Source organism: Tasmannia lanceolata, unplaced genomic scaffold (genome assembly GCF_043159265.1).
Source record: "Tasmannia lanceolata isolate RefF3 unplaced genomic scaffold, GAP_Taslan_0.1 ptg000024l, whole genome shotgun sequence".
Lineage (NCBI taxonomy): Eukaryota > Viridiplantae > Streptophyta > Magnoliopsida > Canellales > Winteraceae > Tasmannia > Tasmannia lanceolata.
Window position 1 is genome coordinate 7902112 of NW_027518701.1, and position 12321 is coordinate 7914432.

The window sequence follows — 12321 nt, forward strand, 5'->3', positions numbered from 1 at the left end:
TCCCACCGAAAATTGAGGGCTTTGCCAACAAAACTGCCCCCAGCTTACAACACCAGATAAATCTGGAGAAAATTTCGCACATCCAAGCCAATCAAAATTTTGCCTGAAACACCAAATAAGGCATTTGTCGAAAAAAATACTAATTTCAATAAAAAAATGGCACTTTACTAACAGTATTGGGAAAAATCCCAAATTTGAGGGGTGCAATTGCCTCCATCGCCCACCCTTGGCTCCGTCCCTGGTAACGCAACATCGCTGCACACTTGCAAGGCAAGGTGAACCCTACAATCATGCAAGGCATTCAATATCAATTATTGCAGACAATATGAGAGCACTTTGTATTAAAACAATAATCAACATAGCTATGCACTATTTTCTATTCTGACAATTTGATTATCCATTACAATGATTCAAAATATACACAGTGAATGATACTCACGGCCAATAGTATGAATTAACGGGCTTGTCTCCAACATTAGGCTAAGGGACACTCTCCCATGTCCCAAGCTGGCATAGCATTCAATATCTGAAATTTGTAAACCACGGGTGAGCTAATGCTCATATAAGGAGTAAAGCAGAATTACGATTAAGCAGGCCAAGGGAGGTAAGTATGCAAGTGGCAACAAAGCGGATATATCAAAGCTCAATATCGTTCACCATTGTGAAATCAGATATTATATCCAAGAGGGATTATTCCCAAGAAGTTAAGTGTTGGAATTCGAAGATTCTATTACACAAGCCTGAGGAGTCAGTGATCAGAAGGATTCAAAGAAAGTCACACGTTTCAAAATTTCCAATGGTTCTTAACCACAATACTCAATTCGATAAGTCCGTATGTTTCAATAATTCTTTCAATTCACTATTCAGAGCTCAACATTTACGTTTAAAGGCTGATCCAAGATGGATAAATACTAAGGTTCAGAGTTTTCAATGTAAAGTCGATTTATCAGAGTCATAAGTTCAGAAATTCTATAATTCTTATCACGATACATTATTCAATGAATTAGAGGGTTGGAGACTTGGTTCAGAATTCTATAAAGCCACAAAGTCTTGCAGAATTCTGAGGTTCAGATAGAAACGCTGCACTATAGCTCAAACTAGGCGGTCGGCGGCTCTAGATAGTACTTGTCTACAAGGTCAGCAAATTATGCATTCCCCATTGACCGGTGCATAATTTGTAAGGGTTGGGAACGGGCTTGGGCTCAAATCCAAGTTGGACTCGGATTAGGGTGAGTTCGAGGTTCGGGGTTCGAGGTGGGGGTTCGGGGTCGAGGTTGGTGGTTCGGGGTCTAAAACTAAAGAAATAATTTTTAGAAATGTTTATCCTGCAATTCAAACAGGGCCTAAAGCCAAAGAGATTTCGGTTGTCTTAGCCAACTAGAGATTTTGGATTACAAAGAGCGAATCTCTTGCATCCTCTTTGCCGATATGTGAGAGTTCATGTTGACGAAGCCAGGTACGCTCGTTGGCCTACTCTGCCTCAACAATGGAAAATTCTCTGCACTCAAGACAAAACAAACAATTTACAAACTTAAATCACCATCACATGAGACTAGATCTACTATTAAATTCTATTTAACAACAAAATTACTTTAAAAACAAACAAGGTAGAAATGTTTTTCTAGGAAGGAATTGTGATTACCTGATCTCCATTCCATTCAAGTGGTTAACAAAAGATTCTAGTCCGGCTTTGGAAACCTTTGACATTCTCTCTCCTGACCTGTCTTTGCATTATCTATCTATCTATCTATCTATCTATAATCTATCTATAATATATACTAAGCCTGTGGGATTCCAAAATGTCATTCGTTTTTTCCAACAAAACAGGAAAACTTTTTTCTTAGAAATAATTTTCCGCCCATCAAAATTTGAGTTTGCCTGTCATTCTCTTTTTCCAACAAACCTTTTCTCATAAAAATTCTATTTTGTGGCGAATCATGTTTTGCCGCATAAGCAAAATTTAAAGTGCAGTTTTAAATTACCATGATTCCAGGACTGTTACCAAATTGATATCCACGTATATTGTAACTGGCGCAAATCACGCAATAGGCGATTTTCCAGGTCGAAAAAATTGGAAAGCTAATTACTCTTCAGTTAATTTTGAGGGCCAATGAACACACATCCTGTTACCTTTTTAAAGAAAATGAGCTGGCAATTTTGCACAACCGAATATAATAGAAAGTTTTCCTTTCCCTTCTCCACCGCTGCTTTTGCATAGCCAACAGAAAATGCAAAGCTTTCCTTCTCTTCCATTAACGCTCACGTTGCAAGCGGCATCCTACACCTCCACCCTCTCTGTCCTCTCTCTGCAAGGTAATCACAAGAAACCAGCCCAAATGAGAATTTTAAGAATATTAGAAAATGCATATCGAAAAATGGAAGGCATTGGTAGAGGCAGAGCTCTCTGTTTTCTCACAAACCTCTAACAATCAGCAGGTAGCTCCTATTTAAGCTTGATATAATAGAGAATATTAGAACATTAAAAAGTTGAAAAACAGGGGTGGAAGAGATTAATCTCCTTTGATTTATCTAAGCTTATGGTATTGCTTCTTTCAGATTCTTTTAAAAGGAAACTATCGCTATAGCTCATTGTTTTTATAGATACAATCTTCACTTTTATTTGTGTAGGGTCAAAGTTTGAATTGAGTATGATCCAATCAGTAGTATTTGGACCCAGCTCAGTTCTGAATCCCGACTTGGTGTGCCCTAAACCGATCATGACTCAAGACTTACCTGAGTCCGGCCTGAACCTGGCTTATTGACAGCATTAATCAAGATGATAAATCTAGTTTTTTGGGGTGGCGATTGGCATAATAGTTGTAGGCAGTACCAAGCTGTTATTTTATATTTTTAAAGAAATCACATTAAAGTAATGAAATTACATGGAGGGAAAAGAAAAATTAGATAATTCCCTAAGTTCTTGATGTGAAAACTTAGATTTAATTTGAACTATAACGGAGATTAAACTGTAATGGGAGATTTGAAATTCTTGCAAAAAAATGACAATGTCAATAGATGGTGTGGATCGATGGAAGAAAAGTACCTTAAAAGGTTGAGGCTTCATAAAAGAACAATAGTCCAAAGATCTTGAGTGGTCTCCATGCTCCAAGTAAGCTATGTATAGATCAAGGAAATTTCAGATCATACATAAATGCAAGAGGATCTCGTATCTCTGACAATAGACAGGGCATAGAGCTTCTTAAATAAAGATCTTGGTGACTTTACAAATCATTTAAGACAGAAAAAAAAAAAAAAAAACTACTGGCAATTGCAAGAAATATAACAAGAAGAAATGGAGAGATCTAAAGAAAAGCTCGGGTAAAGATAAGAAATTCAATCTTCATGGCAGCACATAGATTGAAATACAATCTAGTAAGGATGAATGGCTTTATTATACAGATAATGTTAGCAACACAACTGTTATAGTTCAAATTAAATCAGTCCGAATCTACGGCCCAAAACAGAGCTGGGAGGGTAATTCGACAACCAGTGTGGATGTCTAATTATATCAGAAATTAGTGGGAGTAAGGATAGTTAATTAGTTAATCAAATGTAAGGGTAAAAGGGTAAATGTCAAAAGCTGACAGATAAGTCAATGTCAGTCCATTAGGATATTTCATATATGAGTGGGAGAAATCTGCAAAAGAATGATGAAAAAAGATATTATTCTAACTTCCTCTTCTTCCTCTTCCTCTTCTTCTCCCTTCTGCAACATCTATTTTCTAGCTACTCTGTTTTTAGCTCTCTAGTTTCTGAGAGCATATCATTGGCGCTTTCATTGATTCCCTTGTTCTTCTATGGCGGAGAATACGCGTGCGCAAGCTAAAATCGACGACCAACTTAAGCATCATCAGCAGCAACTTAACGAGATTCGTTTGATCCAGACGCAACAACATGAAGAGCTGGTCAATATGATCAACCAATTACAGCTCCGACCTTCGTCGACCTCTTCTTCTCAACCTCAAACCGCAGAGCATTCTGCAGGCAATGCCGACGATGGTATCGTTGCAATTTCACCAACATACCACAAATTCATTCGAATGGATGTTCCCAAATTCGACGGATCTAATCCGATCGGCTGGTCTTTCAAAACGGAACAATTCTTTAACTACTACAGCACACCTGAAGATCAAAGGATCCTTCTCGGCTCTTTCAATTTCGACAGCCCTGCCCTTTCCTGGTTCCAATGGGTGAAATTGAACAATCTGATACATTCATGGCGAGGATTCTTAGATGCTATTAAATTGCGATTTGGTCCTTCCTTATATGAAGATCCCAAAGGACTTCCTGCGAAGATACGTCAAATTTCATCGGTGGAGGATTATCAATTTCGCTTTGAAGAACTCTCCAATAAGGTAACGGGTCTCTCTGAAGCTTTCCTCATCAGCATCTTTGTATATGGCTTAAAGCCAGATCTAAAACGAGAATTACTTGTCTCTCAACCTCCGTCTCTGCTTCAAGCAATGTCTCTCGCTCGAATTTTTGAGCAAAAGTATGACGGGTTGCTAAAATCTTGGAAAAGTACTGGATCTAAGTCAGGAGGAGATGGCTCAGGGTTGTTACCTACACCTTCGATTCCTCCATGAAAAGCTATTGCCGCTCAACCACTACGGCAACTTCTAGTTCGTACGAGACAATTAACGAAGGAGGAGATGAAATCAAAGCGGGAAAAAGGCCTTTGCTATTTTTGTGATGACAAGTACATTCCTGGACATGATTGCAGAAAATGCCTATATCATCTCACTGCTATGGACGATGGCACCGATCTGGGAGACCTGACAGTGATGGAGGATTCTAACATTGAAATTCCTCAGGAAACATCAGAGGAGACACCATCTGATGTCAGTTTTTATGCAATCGTTGGCCAGCAAAACCCAAGTACGATCCGCATTATAGGGGTAAGCAACCACCACTCCATTCATGTTCTCATTGACAGTGGGTCTACACATAATTTCGTCAAAGAGAAAATTGCTAGATCATTACATTGGAACATTATTCCTACCGACCCATTCAAAGTCCTCATTGGGAATGGTGACTCTTTAATTTGCAACAAGAAATGTGTCAATGTTAAATTTTCCCTACAATCTCATGAATTTCAGTTTGATCTGTTTGTTTTGCCCATTAAGGGAGCTGATGTTATTTTGGGGGTTCAATGGCTTGCGGAACTCGGTCCAATCATAACCAATTATAAACTATCCACCATGGAATTCAATTGGAAAGGACAAGCAGTTCAATTAGTTGGCAAAGCTGCTTTAAATCCATATCCATTGAAATCAACTCAGCTAAAAGGCCTCACTAAAACCGATTCCATTGCTTCTTGTTTCACCCTTCATTGCATTAAAAACATTCCTGACACCAACCTTTCTGCTACGCTATATAATACTGATGCATCAGCTGAACTACCACCCTCCATTTCCAACCTTTTACACAAATTTGCTGTCGTTTTTCAAATGCCATCATCTGTACCTCCCTGTAGAGAGATGGACCATCAAATCCATCTTATACCTGGTTCCATTCCTGTAAATGTCAAACCATACCGTTAACCCCATTTCCAAAAGAATGAAATTGAACGTTTAGTACAGGAGATGTTACACAGTGGCATTATTGTTCCAAGCCATAGCCCATACTCTTCCCCTGTCTTGTTAGTCAAGAAAAAAGACCATACATGGCGATTTTGCGTTGACTACAGAGCTTTAAATTCCATTACTATTAAGGACAGATTTCCCATTCTCACTATAGATGAACTAATGGATGAATTACATGGTGCAAATCTATTCTCAAAGATAGACTTGAGATCCAGGTATCACCAAATCAAAATGAAGGAGGAAGATTGTGCAAAGACCGCATTCCGAACTCATGAAGGGCATTATGAGTTCTTAGTTATGCCTTTTGGCCTAACTAATGCCCCTTCAACATTTCAGAATATGATGAATCAGGAATGTAAACCATTTCTACGGCACTTTGTTATTGTTTTCTTCAACGATATCCTGATTTATAGCTCATCTATGGAGGAACATGTCCAGCACTTAGACTCTGTTTTGCGATGTTTAGCATCCAATCAATTATTTGCTAAACTGAGCAAATGTCATTTTTGCCAAACCAAAATTGATTACTTGGGGCATTTGGTATCTCGGGATGGAGTGCAACCTAATCCAGAGAAGGTCAAAGCAATGCAAGATTGGCCAAGACCAACCACATTGAAACAACTCAGAGGATTCCTCGGCTTAATAGGGTATTATAGAAGGTTTGTTCGTCATTATGCTACAGTGGCTTTTTCTCTTACCAATCTCTTGAAAAAAAATGCTTTTCAATGGTCTTCGGCAGCTTAGGTAGCATTTGATGAATTGAAAACTCTGATGACTCAGGTCCTTGTGTTAGCCTTGCCTGATTTTTCACAAGATTTCGCATTGGAAACAGATGCTTCAAGTATTGCAATTGGGCAATTGGGGCCGTTTTGATGCAACAAAACCACCCAATTGCGTATTTTAGCAAGAAAATGTCACCTACATTATCACTGGCATCAGCATACATAAAAGAGCTCTTTGCAATAACCGAAGCTGTCAAGAAATGGCGACAGTATTTGCTCTGACGGAAATTCATCATATAAACTGATCATAGGAGTTTGAAAAATCTCATGAATCAAGTTATTCAAACACCAGCTCAACAACAATATCTCTGCAAATTGTTGGGGTACAATTACTCTATCATTTACAAGGCTGGAAGTGAGAATAAAGCAGCGGATGCACTATCTAGAGTCCAAGAACCTGTCGCTCAGTCAGTGGAAAGTCCCTTATCTCAACTGCAAATGACTACTTCATAGCCAATTTTTTATATTGCAGCACAAATCCAACTGGAGAATGTCACCGATCCAGAATTAATCGCCAAACATGATCAAATTCAAAAGGGCTTAGCTGGATCAGAATTTTCTGTGCAAAATGGACTCATTTTTCATAAGCACCTGCTATTTATTGGGTCTACATCACCATTACGCCACCGCATCATGCATGAATTTCACAATACACCTCAAGGAGGGCATGGAGGTACACTCAGAACACTTTTACGAATCTCAGCTAGTTTTTTCTAGGCAAGTCTAAGGACTGATGTCAAAAACTTTGTCAAAAATTGCATCGTTTGCCAACAGACTAAGTACAGTACTTCTCCCCCTATGGGTCTCTTACAACCCCTGCCAATACCTCAGTTGATTTGGGAAGACATTGCGATGGATTTTATCACTGGATTGCCACATTCAAACGGGTTCTCCACCATTTTAGTGGTCATTGATCGACTGTCAAAATATGCGCATTTTGGCGCTCTACCAGCAACATATAATGCCGTTAAGGTAGCCAAATTGTTCACAGAAATGGTTATCAAACTTCATGGCATGCCTAGGACAATCGTATCAGATAGAGACCCTATCTTCATAAGTAGATTCTGGAAGGAGTTATTCAAATTAAGTGGTACGTCGTTAAATCTGTCGTCTGCATATCACTTGCAATCAGATGGACAATCTGAGGTCTTGAACAGATGCGTCGAACAATATCTCAGAGCTTTTTCTCAGGATAACCCGAACCAGTGGCACACTCATCTACTCTGGGCTGAATATTCTTACAACACTTCATTCCATTCAGCCATTAAAATGTCCCTTTTTGAAGCGGTTTATGGGAGAAAACCCCCCTCCATTCCACCAGATATTGCAGATTCCTCTGTGGTTGAAGCTGTTGATGCAGAACTCAAGCAAAGAGACAGTCTATTAGCCACTCTCAAGACTAATTTGCAACACGCCCAATCTCGCATGAACTGTTTGGCCGATCAGAAAAGAAGTGACAGGAACTTCAAGGTAGGAAATTGGGTTTTTTTGAAGCTACAACCTTATAGACAACAAACCGTGGTGCGCAGAACTTCACATAAACTCAGCAAGCAATACTATGGACCATATGAGATTGAAACCAAGGTGGGGAAAGTGGCCTACAGACTGAAACTTCCTGCCAATAGTAAGATACATCCTGTTTTTCATGTCTCATTACTCAAACCGTTTTACGGACCTCTGCCTCAATCAGTTTGTGAATTGCCTTTATCAGGCGAAACTCTTGGGGAAAATGACAGGAGAGAAGGGCTCATGAAAATGGAAATATTCGGCATGTTTTCCCGGGATTGGGGATCTACATTTCATGATTTTCGGGAAAGAGGCATGATGATTTACCAGTTTGCTCCCCGAGTAGGTTTCCATCACATTTAATCTAAACCATAGATAAAATCTAACTGTTCCTGGATAAGCAACGAAGTGATAATTGCTTCGTCGCGACATATGTGAAACGGCCTCAAAGAAGAAATGCTAATTTAGTACAAAAAAACCAACATAAGATGAAACCTTTCCTATTTTTGTAACAAAACTTCACATTAGAGAAAAGGAACAAAAGAAAAATAGGGAAACAAAAAAAGCAAATTTCTATGATCAAAACCACAATAGGAAATAGGAAAGAAAATAACAGAGAAGACACCAAAACCAATTTCTCCATTACAAATTAAAATTAGAGTAAAAGGGAAAACAAAGGAAGCAATCAGACAAAAGAAAAACTTTTCACAATCTCTGATAGAAAGAAAAAAGTAACAGGGAAAAAAGGGAAAAAGGAAAAGAACCCACACCTTAGTTTGAATGCAAGGGAGAGTGCGAGAGTGCTAGAGACAGTGCAAGCGCAAGAGAGTGCAGTTTTCAGAGAAGAAATCCTAATGCAGAAAAAAATTAAAATAAGATTAAAGACAGCTATTTTTCTAACAAAAATTCACATTATAGAAAAGTAACTTTCCATGGTAAATAAAAAAAAATGTCATTAAGAAAAAGATAGAGAAGAAACCCTAATTCAGTAAAAAAGAACAACATAAGATGAAACCGAAACCATTTTTATAGAAAAGGAACAAAAGAAAAACAGGGATACCCTAATTCAGTAGGAAAAAAAATATAATATAAGATCAGAGAAGTAACCCTGGTTCCGTATTAAAAAAAAACTAAAATACAATCAGAGAAGAAACCCTAATTCAGTAAAAAATCTAATATGAGATTAAACCAAAACCATTTTTCTAAACAAAAAATCACAATATAGAAAAAGAGCAAACAACATAGGAAAACAATAAAAATAAATTTCTTTGATAAAAACCAACCTAAGATCAGATAAGAAACCCTAATCCAAAAGAAACCCAAAATCAGAAGAAACCCTAATTCCGAAAAAAGAAAAGAAAAAAAAGAACAACAGCAGATGAAATTCAACCTGTTTTCCTAACGAACATTAACAGGAGAAAAAAGAGGAACAGAAGAAAAACAAAGAAACAGCAAAAGAAATCGCAAAAAGGGAAGAAAAAAGGGAAAAGAAAGCCATTCCTGAGATTGAATGCACGAGTCTGAGAGCAAAACGCAGTTTCCCTCTCTACTTCCACTACTTTTCTAAGTTTCTAAAATGAAAAACGCTTCTTAAAGTTCACCCATTGACCGAAGGATTTGAGTGATTTTTGGTCCGGGGGCAATCCAAGGTGGGACATGCACAACCAGGACCATTTATCTGATCGGCAATATCGACGGCCTTCATTGGTTTGGACCCACTCCGAGCAAATCTCATACCTAAATCTAAGGCCTAGAAAAAACCATCATCTGTTTTCTTAGCTGAATTAGAAAAAAAATCCTTTCAGATGATCATTCGATCAAGGTGGGGCCAATGGCAATGTGATGTACTTGTATTCATCAAAAAATAATATCAACGAATCAGATCACATCCACGTGGTGCAGATGAGGTCCATAAGCATCAGAGGTAGGGCCCATTAGGTAAACAGACTAGATCGATGATTAGATTTTCCATGTGTACGGCAAAGATAGAGTTATATTCGTGGTTGATTGGTCTGTGGGCCCAGTTGCATCAAGGGATGACTTCACGGCAAGATAGATAATGACCTTTTAACAAACTGAGACAAAAAATGATCAACGGTTAGCATCTGTTAAGTGAAACATCTAGTAATTGGATGGCTGGGATCATTCGATCTACGGAGGGAAATATCTAGTAATTAGATCAACGGACCAGATCACGTCCATGTGTTGATATGAGATCCAAGGAAAAGTATCAATTACAATTGCTAGAACAGCTAGAAATCCACAGAGATCTTGATCCGTGGATCATATCACCTTTAAACAATCCATGAGAAACAAAAATGATCAACGGTAAACATCTATTAATGATGGCCCTGTTCTTTTGAGATTATGACCACCGATTGTGAGCCCCCAACCGAGTATTGAAATCAAAATTACATTAATTTTCAGTCAAATAATCGGCTAGGGTGCCTACAATCGGTTGTCATAATCACAAACGAACTGGGCTTGCAAACGAGTATAAAGGGGAATCTCACATAGTCAATAGATAGTGGTATATGTTCCATATATAGAACTCATTAAGCAACCACAGTCCCTTATCACTTGTACTTTGACCGACAAACTTGGCTTTTTAATATAGACCAAAAATTTAGTCACCCATGTTTATTATAATTGCACTTAAGTGGATTCATCCATAAATAATTTAATTAGTTCAATTTGAATTCAGCATAACAGCCACAGGTTTTCATGACAACCTTCTTACATACTAGCATTCCTAGCCCATGCTATGAATGGTGTAAAATGGTGGGCCCATGCATGAGTTTGGGTGCAGATGGTTGGACCCACCCTATCAATACATGTAGAAGATAAGCAATTATACATAAATCTACTTTTTTGGGGTGGAGGTTGGCATAATTAGGGGTGGACATGGTTCGGTTCGGTTCGGTTTTGGGCTAAACCCATAACCGAACCATGTATAATTGGTTCCCTAACCATATATGTGTGGAACCGAACCGAACCAGAACCATATATAATCGGTTCGGTTCGGTTCGGTTCTGGGTTTACCCAACCTTCACCAATGGCCCTGTTTATATATGAATTACAAGCACTAACAGTAACAGTAACAGGCACAAATTTGGGCAATGCAAAACTTATATGAAGTATGAAGAAGTACAAATAGGTGGGATAATCATGCACAAATTTTGGCAATGCTTGAAGCCATGAACTAAAAATTTGGGAAATAATCAAGCCCTAATATCCAAAGCAAACAGGCCCTCATTAAACCAATTCGGTTCTCGGTTCCGGGATCCCAAACCCAGAACCGAACCGAATTTTCACCGGTTCCCGGAATTTTGAATCGGAACCGAACCATATAGAAATGGAACCGGCCGATTCGGTTCGGTTCCTCGGTTCAAACCGGAACCATGTCCACCCCTAGGCATAATAGCTGTAGGCAGTACCAAACTGTTTTTTATTGTTTAAAGAAATCACATTAATGTAATGAACTTACATGGAGGGAAAATAAAAATTAGACATATCACTGAGCTCTTGCTGTGAAATTGCTGATGCGAAAACTTAGATTCAATTTGAACTACAACACAGATTAAACTGTAATGGAAATTACAGACACAGAGATTTGAAATTCTTGCAAAAAAAATGACAATGTCATTACATGGTGAGGATCTATGGAAGCCAAGTGATTTAAAAGGTTAAGGCTTCACAAAAGAACAACAGTCCAAAGATCTTGAGTGGTCTCCATGCTCTAAGCTATGGATAAATCAAGGAAATTTCAGATCATACATAAATGCAGGAGGGTCACGTATCTCTGACAGTAGACAGGGCATAGAGCTTCTTAAAGAAAGGTCTTGGTGACTATGCCGAACATTTAAGACAAAAAAACGAATGGCAATTGCTAGAAATATAACAAGGAGAAATGGAGAGATCTAAAGAAAAGCTCGGGTAAAGATAGGAAATTCAATCTTCATGGCAGCACATAGATTGAAATACAATCTACTAAAGAATAGAAATGAGAAAGAAACTCTCTTAAGTGGAGAAAATTCCAATCTTCATAAAGGGAGGAAACTCCTCTCCTCCTCTCCTTGGCCACTAAGGGGCTGTTTGGACGTACTCAATGATTTTGAAATCCTGGATTTCCTCAAAATCCTGGATGGGAGACAAGAGAAGGAGAACATGCGCCATTTTCTGAGTTCTCGCCCCTCTTTTCATCGAGCGGGAGTGTAGGAGGTCGTCCTGTGTTTGCAAATTTTAGAAATTTCGGGATGGAGGAGAGATTTCTAAAACCTAGATTTCTTACCTAAAATCCAAGAAAACAATTGATATCCAAGATTGATATCCAAGATTTTAAAGGAGGAGACCGTCAGTGTAAAAGGACCTGGATTCTAAATTCCAGATATCCAAACAGCCCATAAGGCTCTCTCCAACGGCCACACTCTCAGTGTAATCCTCCAAAC

General features: G+C 38.5%; 1 long non-coding RNA gene across 1 annotated transcript; it reads right to left on the minus strand.

Annotated features, from left to right (window-relative positions):
* LOC143857195 (uncharacterized) lies at positions 1-9450 on the minus strand. Its single transcript, XR_013238503.1, has 5 exons — positions 8644-9450; positions 3044-3114; positions 2131-2306; positions 440-526; positions 1-282 (listed from the first exon to the last, which is right to left on the minus strand). It is a non-coding gene; the product is annotated as an uncharacterized LOC143857195 (long non-coding RNA).
* Positions 9451-12321: the final 2871 nt, after the last annotated feature.